This window comes from Rattus norvegicus, chromosome 6 (genome assembly GCF_021556685.1).
Source record: "Rattus norvegicus strain SHRSP/BbbUtx chromosome 6, alternate assembly SHRSP_T2T, whole genome shotgun sequence".
Taxonomy (NCBI): domain Eukaryota; kingdom Metazoa; phylum Chordata; class Mammalia; order Rodentia; family Muridae; genus Rattus; species Rattus norvegicus.
The window spans coordinates 126,124,942-126,133,869 of NC_141539.1; the positions used below are offsets into that span (position 1 = coordinate 126,124,942).

The 8,928-nt window shown below is 48.1% G+C and overlaps 1 long non-coding RNA gene across 1 annotated transcript; it reads left to right on the forward strand.

Annotated features, from left to right (window-relative positions):
• Positions 1-208: 208 nt before the first annotated feature.
• LOC134479467 (uncharacterized) lies at positions 209-7,820 on the forward strand. The gene is made up of 3 exons (XR_015623309.1): positions 209-528; positions 7,214-7,473; positions 7,716-7,820. It is a non-coding gene; the product is annotated as an uncharacterized LOC134479467 (long non-coding RNA).
• The last annotated feature ends 1,108 nt before the right edge of the window (positions 7,821-8,928 follow it).

Sequence of the window (8,928 nt, forward strand, 5' to 3'; positions counted from 1 at the left end):
GTTATTTATTTTGCAATTGAGATTTTTCTCCCCACCACCACCTAATGGAGTTGAGCCACTTTAAAACACACACAGAGCTCAATCAATTTCTTTTGTAGGTTTCAAGAGAAGCTTTATTTCAGTTCAGAAACACAGTAACAGCTGGGGAAGCTATTCATTCCCAAGGCAAAGAACAAAGACTTGAGATTATTTATAGTGTGGGAGAAAGGGAGAGAAAAATGGGGAGAATGGAGATAATTCAGACAGGGGAGGGGGAAGTAGTGGCTGGGATAGCCAGATCAGCGCTAACACTCTAGTTTTGTTTTTCCCCTTCAACGGGGAAGTTTTTTTTCAGCTTTGCTTCAGTGGTCTGCTCCCCTGGCCTATCCTTTCCTTCAGCTCATCATGGACCTACCTATGCCAAAAGCCCGCCTTCTCTCTGTAGAATCTGAAGGGCCCATTACTGCTCCCATCCCAGAGTCACATTCTTACTGCCCACTATCCAGGAGCTTCACCCTGCTCTGCAAGGAAATACCTTCCCGACCCGAGGTAGGTGTCGGCGTCTTTCACCACTACCAAGCTCAATCCTAAGAATCTCTCTTGTGGCCTCTGGGGGTAATGCCATGACATAGCTCACAGAAATAATGGGGATCTCTCAGATGCTGTTGCAGGTAGATGATGGCGTGTCCTGAGACCAGCGGGCTTTTCCCTGTCCTCCCATGCCACAGTGTGTGAGAGGCCTGTTGATCCCTGACCGAAATGCTTTGTTGTAAATAGTAGAATAGGAGCCGTGGAGATGGGCTCCGTGGATAGGGTGCTTGCTTGTGTGAGCACGAAAACTGGAGTTTGTATTCCCAGCACCAATGTAAACGTGGGGTGGGGTATGGGGACGCTCCTGTAATCCCACCACTTGGGAGGCAGAGACAAGGGATTCCTGTGGCAAACTGGCTAAGGGGTGACCTCTGGGTATGGGACGAGACTGTGTCTCAACGAGTGAAAAATGGAGAGTAGGGGGTCACATGACACTGACCTCTGCCCCGTCACAACATGCACACACGTTTGAACATGCAAACACACACCACACACACACACACATATGCACAAATAAAAGTAATTGAGAAAGGAGGCTAAGCTGTCAGCGTCTGTGACTGCTGTTTCTGATGTCATTTATTGTTATGTAACTTAATTTCTAATGCCGACTCTGTTAATCACCAGCTTGAAAAGATCCCCACCAAAAAAAAAAAAAAAAAAAAATGAGCGATAGACTTCTAAAGGCTTCTGCGAACCAGCTCCTGCACCAGCCGCCATATCCTAAGCCCTGCTGCAGGTGCTTAGATTTCGCTCAGAAACCAGCCATTTCTCAAAAGTCAGCCTGGACACCCCCAACAGCAGGGACTGTGTCCACCTCGTTCTTCCCTGAATCACTGGTGTTGCCCAGGGGCCAGCCGAACGTGGTCCTCAGAGCGTGGGCTTGCGGAACGAGCTTGCTAAAAGGGGCTGACTGTAAGCCCAGAAGCATTTCCTGAATGCTTGGCAGCCGTTGGCTTCTGTAAACATTGGCTGAGCGAAGAGTCGAGAAAAGGCAAAAAACGAAAAGCGACCGTGAAGCTGTCTTTAGCTTCTTTATCTTTACCGTTAAAAAAAAAATCACAGATGTGCTCTCCGCCCTGGGCACGGAGCGAGCTCTCTCTGATTTGGGGTAAAATGTTCGAGGAGAAGGAGAGAAGACAAAGAGGAGAAAGGAAGGGCCTGCCTAAAGCAGGAAGTAGACAGAAAAATTAAGGGGGAAAAAGCTGGCCAGGTTTCTGACCCACTAGAAAGAAAAATAAATGAAGAAGGGAAGTGCTATGGTGCGGGGCCATTGTTTTTAGTAAATGCCCTTCATTGGTAAATCTCCCGGGGCTGGAGGATATGGCTCAGCTTTCAGTATGTAAAGCACATGCTCTACACTGGACCTCGGGTTCTATCTATAGAACCCACTCCTACCCTCCTGCAAACCCCTTATTTTTAGAGATTCTAATGTTGATCTGTTCTTCTAGGGAAATCGATGTATTGCATACTCAGAATCTCCGGTGCTCCCCACTGACCCAGGTTTCTTAGAGTTTCTGCTGCTGTGAAGAAACTCCATGACCAAAAAGCAACTTGGGGAGAAAAGGGTTTATTTGGCTTGCGCTTCCACATCATCTAGCCCATCAATGGAGACCATCAGGACAGGAACTCAAACAGGACCAGAGCCTGGAGGCAGGAGCTGATACAGAGGCCAGGGAGGGGTACTGCTTCCTGGCTTGCTCTTCATGGCTTGCTAAGCCTGCTTCCTTAGAGAACCCAGGAAACAATGGGCTGGGTTAATTTTCTTAATTAACCACTAATTAAGAAAATGCCCCCACAGGCTTGCCTACAACCTGGTCTATGGGGGGTCATCTTCTCATTTGAGGGTCCCTTCCCTCTGATGACTCCAGCCTGGGTCAAGTTGACATAAAAATCCAGCACCTCTGGGAGAGCAGCCAGTTCTCATGTGCATGAAAAGAAAACCCTCATATACATTAAATAAATAAATCTTTTATTTAAAAATAAAAAGTAGGGGTTGGGGATTTAGCTCAGTGGTAGAGTGCTTGCCTAGCAAGCGCAAGGCCCTGGGTTCGGTCCCCAGCTCTGCAAAAAAGAAAAAAAATAAATGAATAAATAAATAAAAAGTAGCCAGCATACCACAGCTGGAAAACCATCTTCTTAGCATTCGAACAGAACTCTTTGCTACCAGAGCTGTCCTTGTCATTTGGCTTGCTGTGCCTCCTTCTGCAAGTCGCTGCCCCTCTCTGGGCCTCTGTTTCCTCACCTTTGATGAGAAAATTAGATGGTTTTAAAGTTTCCTTCCAGCTGTAACATCCTATGAGCACAAGTTCATTTTTTATCCTGACCCAGATTTCAGAGATAATGTACTTAAAATAATATCAAGTTTGAAAGTGATCAGTTCTCTCCTCTGCTTAAAAGTGTCATTACTGACAGCAGAGTGTTGAGGCCTATTTCAGTGCCTGAGTGTTCAGAAGAGGAGGCAGAGAGAGTGGGAAGGTAACCGATTCAGTAACCTCCCCTCGACTCCTGAGGCCGCCTTGGTGCTTGCCTTGAATGCCTGATCCAAACAGCCCTGAATTGTGGAGGTGCCTTAGGTGGGGGACAAGAATAACCTCCCATTTTCTTTTACAGGGTGCCTCCTCAAGGCCTTGGACTTGACATGATTTCTCTCTGACTTTCAAAATAGTTTCACGAGGTGTGCAGTATGACAGTCCCCTGGGCGTACATGAGCAGGCACTGAACTAACTCAAGGGGGCCAGGGTTCAAACCTGACTCTGACATTTTCACCCCTTGCCTTTGCCAAAGGGCACCTGGTTAGGGAGGTGGCCTCGGGCCAGCATCCCTAGCAGGAGCTGGGGGCCTAAGAAACGCAACTATGGCCTTCACCTAGGTCTACCGAGTTGGCTCAGGGTGGGGCCCAGGAGTCTGTGGCTATGGAGTAGGAATAGCTTCTACTTTCTGTCTCTTCCTACCTACCTCTCCCGCCATCCCCTCACCCCTTCACCATCCCTTCCTTTATTGCTTCCCTCTCCTTTCCTTCCTTCCTCCCCTTCCTTTAATCTTTCTCTTCCTCTTTCCTTACTGCCTTTCTCTTTTAAAATTATTTTCATTGTTTTTATTAAGATTTATTTTATGTATATGAATACACTGTAGCTGTCTTCAGACACACCAGAAGAGGGCGTCAGATCCCATTACAGATGGTTGTGAGCCCCCATGTGGTTGCTGGGAATTGAACTCAGGACCTCTGGAAGAGCAGTCAGTGCTCCTAACCACTGAGCCATCTCTCCAGCCCAACCTCTTGCTTTTCTTTCCTCCTGCACTCCCTCTCTCCCTCTCCACACTTTTCCCTCCTCCATCCCTGCCCACCCCCCTTCACACTACTATTCTTCATATTTGAAATTTCGGTTTTTATTTTGGTAGAGCACATGTCATGAACTCTGCTCCCTGTTTGTCCTGGAACTCACTCTGTAGACCAGGCTGGCCTTAAACTCAGAGATCCAGCCTCCCTCTGCCTCCCAAGTGCTGGATCAAAGGCATGCACGACTCTACCTCTTAACAGGTTTTTCTAGTGCCCAGAAAACACTATTGACCATGGGTACAGGGCTGTATAGAGTCTCAGAGGCTTCTTTATCTTGCTTGACTTAAACTTTGTGGGCATCAGTAAATAAATGCCCCCTTTTCCCTCACCTCAGTCCCTTGGCAATCAGTGTTCTAGTCTTGGAGCCTGTGGATGGGGAACTGGGCTGTTCCGGATGGAAATGGAATGGTGCAGTCTTCATCCTTACACACCTGGCTTGTCTTCCCTCCTGTGAGAGCATGTGTGATGCTGGGCTTCTCGTTATCTGATTAGTAGCCACCCTGGCAGTGATCCTCTGAAAACCCATATTCCTGGTGTGATTATAGCTGTCCGACCTTTGCACCTGCTGAGGGGAGTTCTGAATGCTACACCAAGCATACAGCTGCCTCCTCAGGCCGTCTCTGAGTCGAGTCAGTTTGCCTTCCAAGTGTGACTTTCTCGTTCCAATAGAATAAACTGTGCTTCAGGCTTCTGGGAGTCTCTTACTAGGAAAGCCAAGATGCGTGGGTTCCAGAAGAAAGGGTTCGGGGCCAATTTAAATGCCTCCTGTGGGGTTGTCTTTGGTCCACGTCCACAGCAGGCTTGCCCCATGTAAAGATGAGTAAACAGATGACCATGACTAGAATTATGTATGTTGATTCTTACTGGGGTCTTTGCTCACTTGTGCTCCCATCCCTCTAGGACCGGGCACAGCTGCCTAAGTGAAGGTGGCTTATGAGTCAGATATCTGCTGCTGTGATAAGCACCTGAGGTTGTCACCTATAAAGTGACAAAGGTCTCTTTTAACTCCTTTTTAGAAGTTCAGCCCATGGTCAGTTGGCCCTGTGGTTTTTGGTTCTGAGATGAGACAAGGCAGCACAGTGAGGAACCTGTAGAAGAGTAAAGCCATTCACATCATGGTAGAGACAGGAAACAGTGCCCACAGTCCCTTGGAGGGTATATACCTAATGGCCGGAAGACCTCTCGCCAGGCCCCACCATTGAATGCTTCTACCATCTCTCCGCGCTGGTAGTCTGGGATCACATCTTTAATACATTGACTTCAGAGGGCACTGCAAATCCTGACTAAAGCGCTGCCATTTTGTGGCTTGCAGAGAAGCAGGGCTCTCCATTTGTAGAAAGTCAGCAATTTCTGGTCCCATTTGACTGGGGTACAGCAGGAGTCACAACCCCGCAGAGAGTAGGAAGTGGGGGATTCAAGGGGCCTAGGGAACTGTTTTCTGATCCTAAGGAATGACTGGATGCTGTGGGCTCCCGCTTCTTGAGCAGGGTTAGAGAACTACCCCTTAAGGCTACCTGTCAATTCCCAAGGTTTCTGCCCATGGGGTCCATGCTGTTCCCCAAACAGCATGAAGTTGCTATAGATCCTTGCACAACACAGACTGGCCTCATCCTAAATTCCCAGCTCCAGACTGTAAATGGCTATTGGCACCACCTAGCCATCTTACCCTTCCCCTCTTGGCTTTCCTTGCTGCCTCCCTGTCTCCTCCCTCCTCCTCCCCAGGCTCCTCCCCAGCTCTGGGGATGACCATGCCACATGCCTGGCTTGGAAAATAGAAGCAACAGATGGGAGCTCTCTCTCTCCTTGCCACTGCCAAATATGCACAGCATCCTACATCTTCAAACACGGGCTTTTCTCCTTGGTCCCTCGAGTAGGAGTATCCCCTGCTTTCAAAGGCCGGGCTCTGAGTGCAGTCAGGATCCCATTCCATGCTGTCTATTCCCGGAACTCACACCCAGTTATACACCCCCTTCTTCCCTCCCTCCCTCCCTCCCTCCCTCCCTCCTCCCTTCCTTCATCTGTAAACTTTCACTCTCTCCTGTACCCTTTCCGCCTGTCCTACACCTTCTCTGCTCTCTCTAACCTCATATACTTGATTAAAACCGGAAATTTTAAAACAGCAACCAACCTCCTTGGCCAAGCATTCACCTTCTGCTCCCACATCATTTTTCTGCACATTTATCTGAGCCTTTTGGCTTTCTTTCCCTCATCTCTCATTCCCCTCATCTTTCTGCTTCATTAGGTTTCAACCCACCACTCTACGAAGTGCCCGTCCCAATGTACTTTTATTCCCCAAGGGACATTTGGCAATAATTGAACTTTTTTTTTTTTTTTACTGGCATCTAGTGGGCAGAGCTAGGGACACTGTTGTGCATCCTTATGGTATAGAATGACCTGGGCACATCTGCTAAATATGAGCGGAAAAGCCTGAGCCCAGCCCGTGTATGTTCTTCAGTTAGTGGTTCAGACCCTGAGAGCCCCAAGGGTCCAGGATAGCTGACTCTGCTGGTCTTCCCATGGAGTCCCTATCCCCTTCGGGGGCCACAACTCTTTCTCCTATTCTTCCGTTAGAGTCTCCAAGCAACTGGAAAATGGGCTATCCAAAAGCTGTTGCCTGTCTGTGGGATATGTTCTTCTAGCTGGCTGCCTTGTCTGGCCTCAGTGGGAGAGGAAGCACCTAGCCTTGCAGAGCCTTGAAGTGCCAGGATAGGGGAGATACCGAGGGGAGCTCCTGCCTGCTCAAAGGAGAAGAGGAGGGGGAATGGGGGAAGGACCATGGGACGGGGTGACCAGGAGTAGGGCAATGAACTGGATGTAAAATAAATAAGTAAAAAAATAAAATTTAATTTAAAAAAGAAGAAGAATGACCTGGGTGCATAGATCCGTATGCACCATTGATGGGGGAAGGCTTAGACTCTTGCTAAGCTTAGGGGGGTCTTTCTGGATGCCAACTGTGAGGAATCATTTTCTGTGCTCATCCAATGCATCCTTTCTCTCCCTTTCCCTCTCTTTGTCCCTCCTATTTTTCCCCTCCCATCCCGCTCTCTTTTATTCCTACACTGTGGCCATTCCCTTATACATCCTTCTTCCCTCTGACCCCACCCTAGGCTAGCTGTCTTCTTTGAGTTCTCACTCTTCCCAAGGAATGACTTGTATGGTTTCTGTGCTGGATGAGGAAGGAGCCAGCCTGGCTGGCTGGAGTCCCAGCTCTCTCGGCTTCCCAGCTGTGAGTTCATAGTAACAATTTCTTCCTGTTGCTTCCCAGCTGTGCGTTCATAGTAACAATTTCTTCCTGTTGCTCCGCAGCCTCGGTTTCTTCAGTAGACTCGGGGCATGATGGCGCTTACTTCACACACCTGCAATAGCTCCATGACAGACTCCAAATAAATCGGTTACTTCGTGTTCTCTGTTGTTCCTGTGGCACAGAAAACCTCATAACTCTTCACTTTTTAGCTGAGGAGTGAAAGAATCCACAAGTGTCTCACAACTATGAAAGATGGTTGCTCTGAAGACAAGACATGGAGAACTTTCTGCCTGTCCGAAGCAGAACGGAGGTTTGCAAAGATGTGAGAGTTTCCCTCTTCTTCCTTCAAAGATGGTTTGTGCCTCCTCCCTTGTGGACAGCCCTTTACTCACCCAGAGACAGCACCAGAGGAAGCTGTAGTGACTCTGCTATATCTTCCCTTGAGCATCTCTCCTTCAGTTTCTCCCCCCTCCCCCTCCCCCTCCCCCACTCTCTGTACACCTGGAGTCCAGAGATCAACATTGGATAGCATCTCTGATCTCTCAACCTTATTTTTCAAAACAGGGTCTCCTAGAACCTGCAGTTCACTGGCCCGCTAGTCTGACAGAACAGAAATTCTCCTGTTTCTGCTTCTCCCCAGTGGCTTAATAAGGGCACCTCTCTGCCCAAGGTTGTTGTTCCTTTTTTTAAAATGTGATTTCTGGGCATCTAAACTCAGTCCTCACGCCTACGCAGCAGATACTTTACCCACTAAGCCACCTCCCCATCCCCTGAATTTGCATTTTCTCTGGCTACCTAGACTAAAGAGAATTCTGGTTTAGCCCAGATCCGCAGTTGCACGTTGTAACTGTGAAAGCTCCCAAACTGTCAGTGTGTGAACTGTATGGTAAACGAGTTATATCTCAGCAGACTTTGAAGGAAAGAAAGAAGAGGCCGGGAAGATGGTTTTGTTGATGATGTGCTTACTGTGCAAGCTGTGGAACCCGAGTTTGGCTCTCCAGCACCCACATAAAAAGCTGGGTGTGGCATGGGTCCTCCGGACAACCTGATCTTTGGCGCTTGTTGGCCAGCCAGTTGCCCGAGTGGTGAGATCCAAGCCAGTGAGACACCCTCTCTTTTGTTTTGGTTCTTTGAGACAGAGTCTCACTCCATAGCCCTAGCTGGCCTAAAACTCACTATGTGGGTCAGGCTGGTCTTGAATTTACAGAGATCCACCTGCCTCTGCTTCCCAAGGACTAGGTTCCCAAACAGGCATCGTCACGTGCAGCTGAAAGACCCTTTCTTTATAAATGACGTGAGTGGCAGCTGAGGAATGACACTCAAGGGTCAGTCCTCTGTTGTCTCCATGCCACACACAGTGACACCCAACACACACACACACACACACACACACACACACACACACACACACACACACACGAAAGAAAACAGAAATTCAAAGTTAACAGTAGCACTCACTTGGCACAAGTGTCCAAAGCATTAGTTTTCATAGTTTTACATCCAACCAAGCCAAAATGAGGCTAGATGTGGTAGCACAAACTTTCAATATCAACGATCGTGAGGCAGAGGCAAGAAGATCTCTAGGAGTTCAAGGCCAGCCTGTCCTACATAGCAAAGTACAGACCAGCCAAGGGCTATATAGTGAGAAAGTGTCTCAAAATACAAAACAAAAAAAAATTGCTTCCTTTGGCAGCCTAAGCAGTTGTATACCTTTGGACATATAAATCATTCCATGCTCACCACAATCTTCATTTATTTTTTTTCTTCATTTATTTTT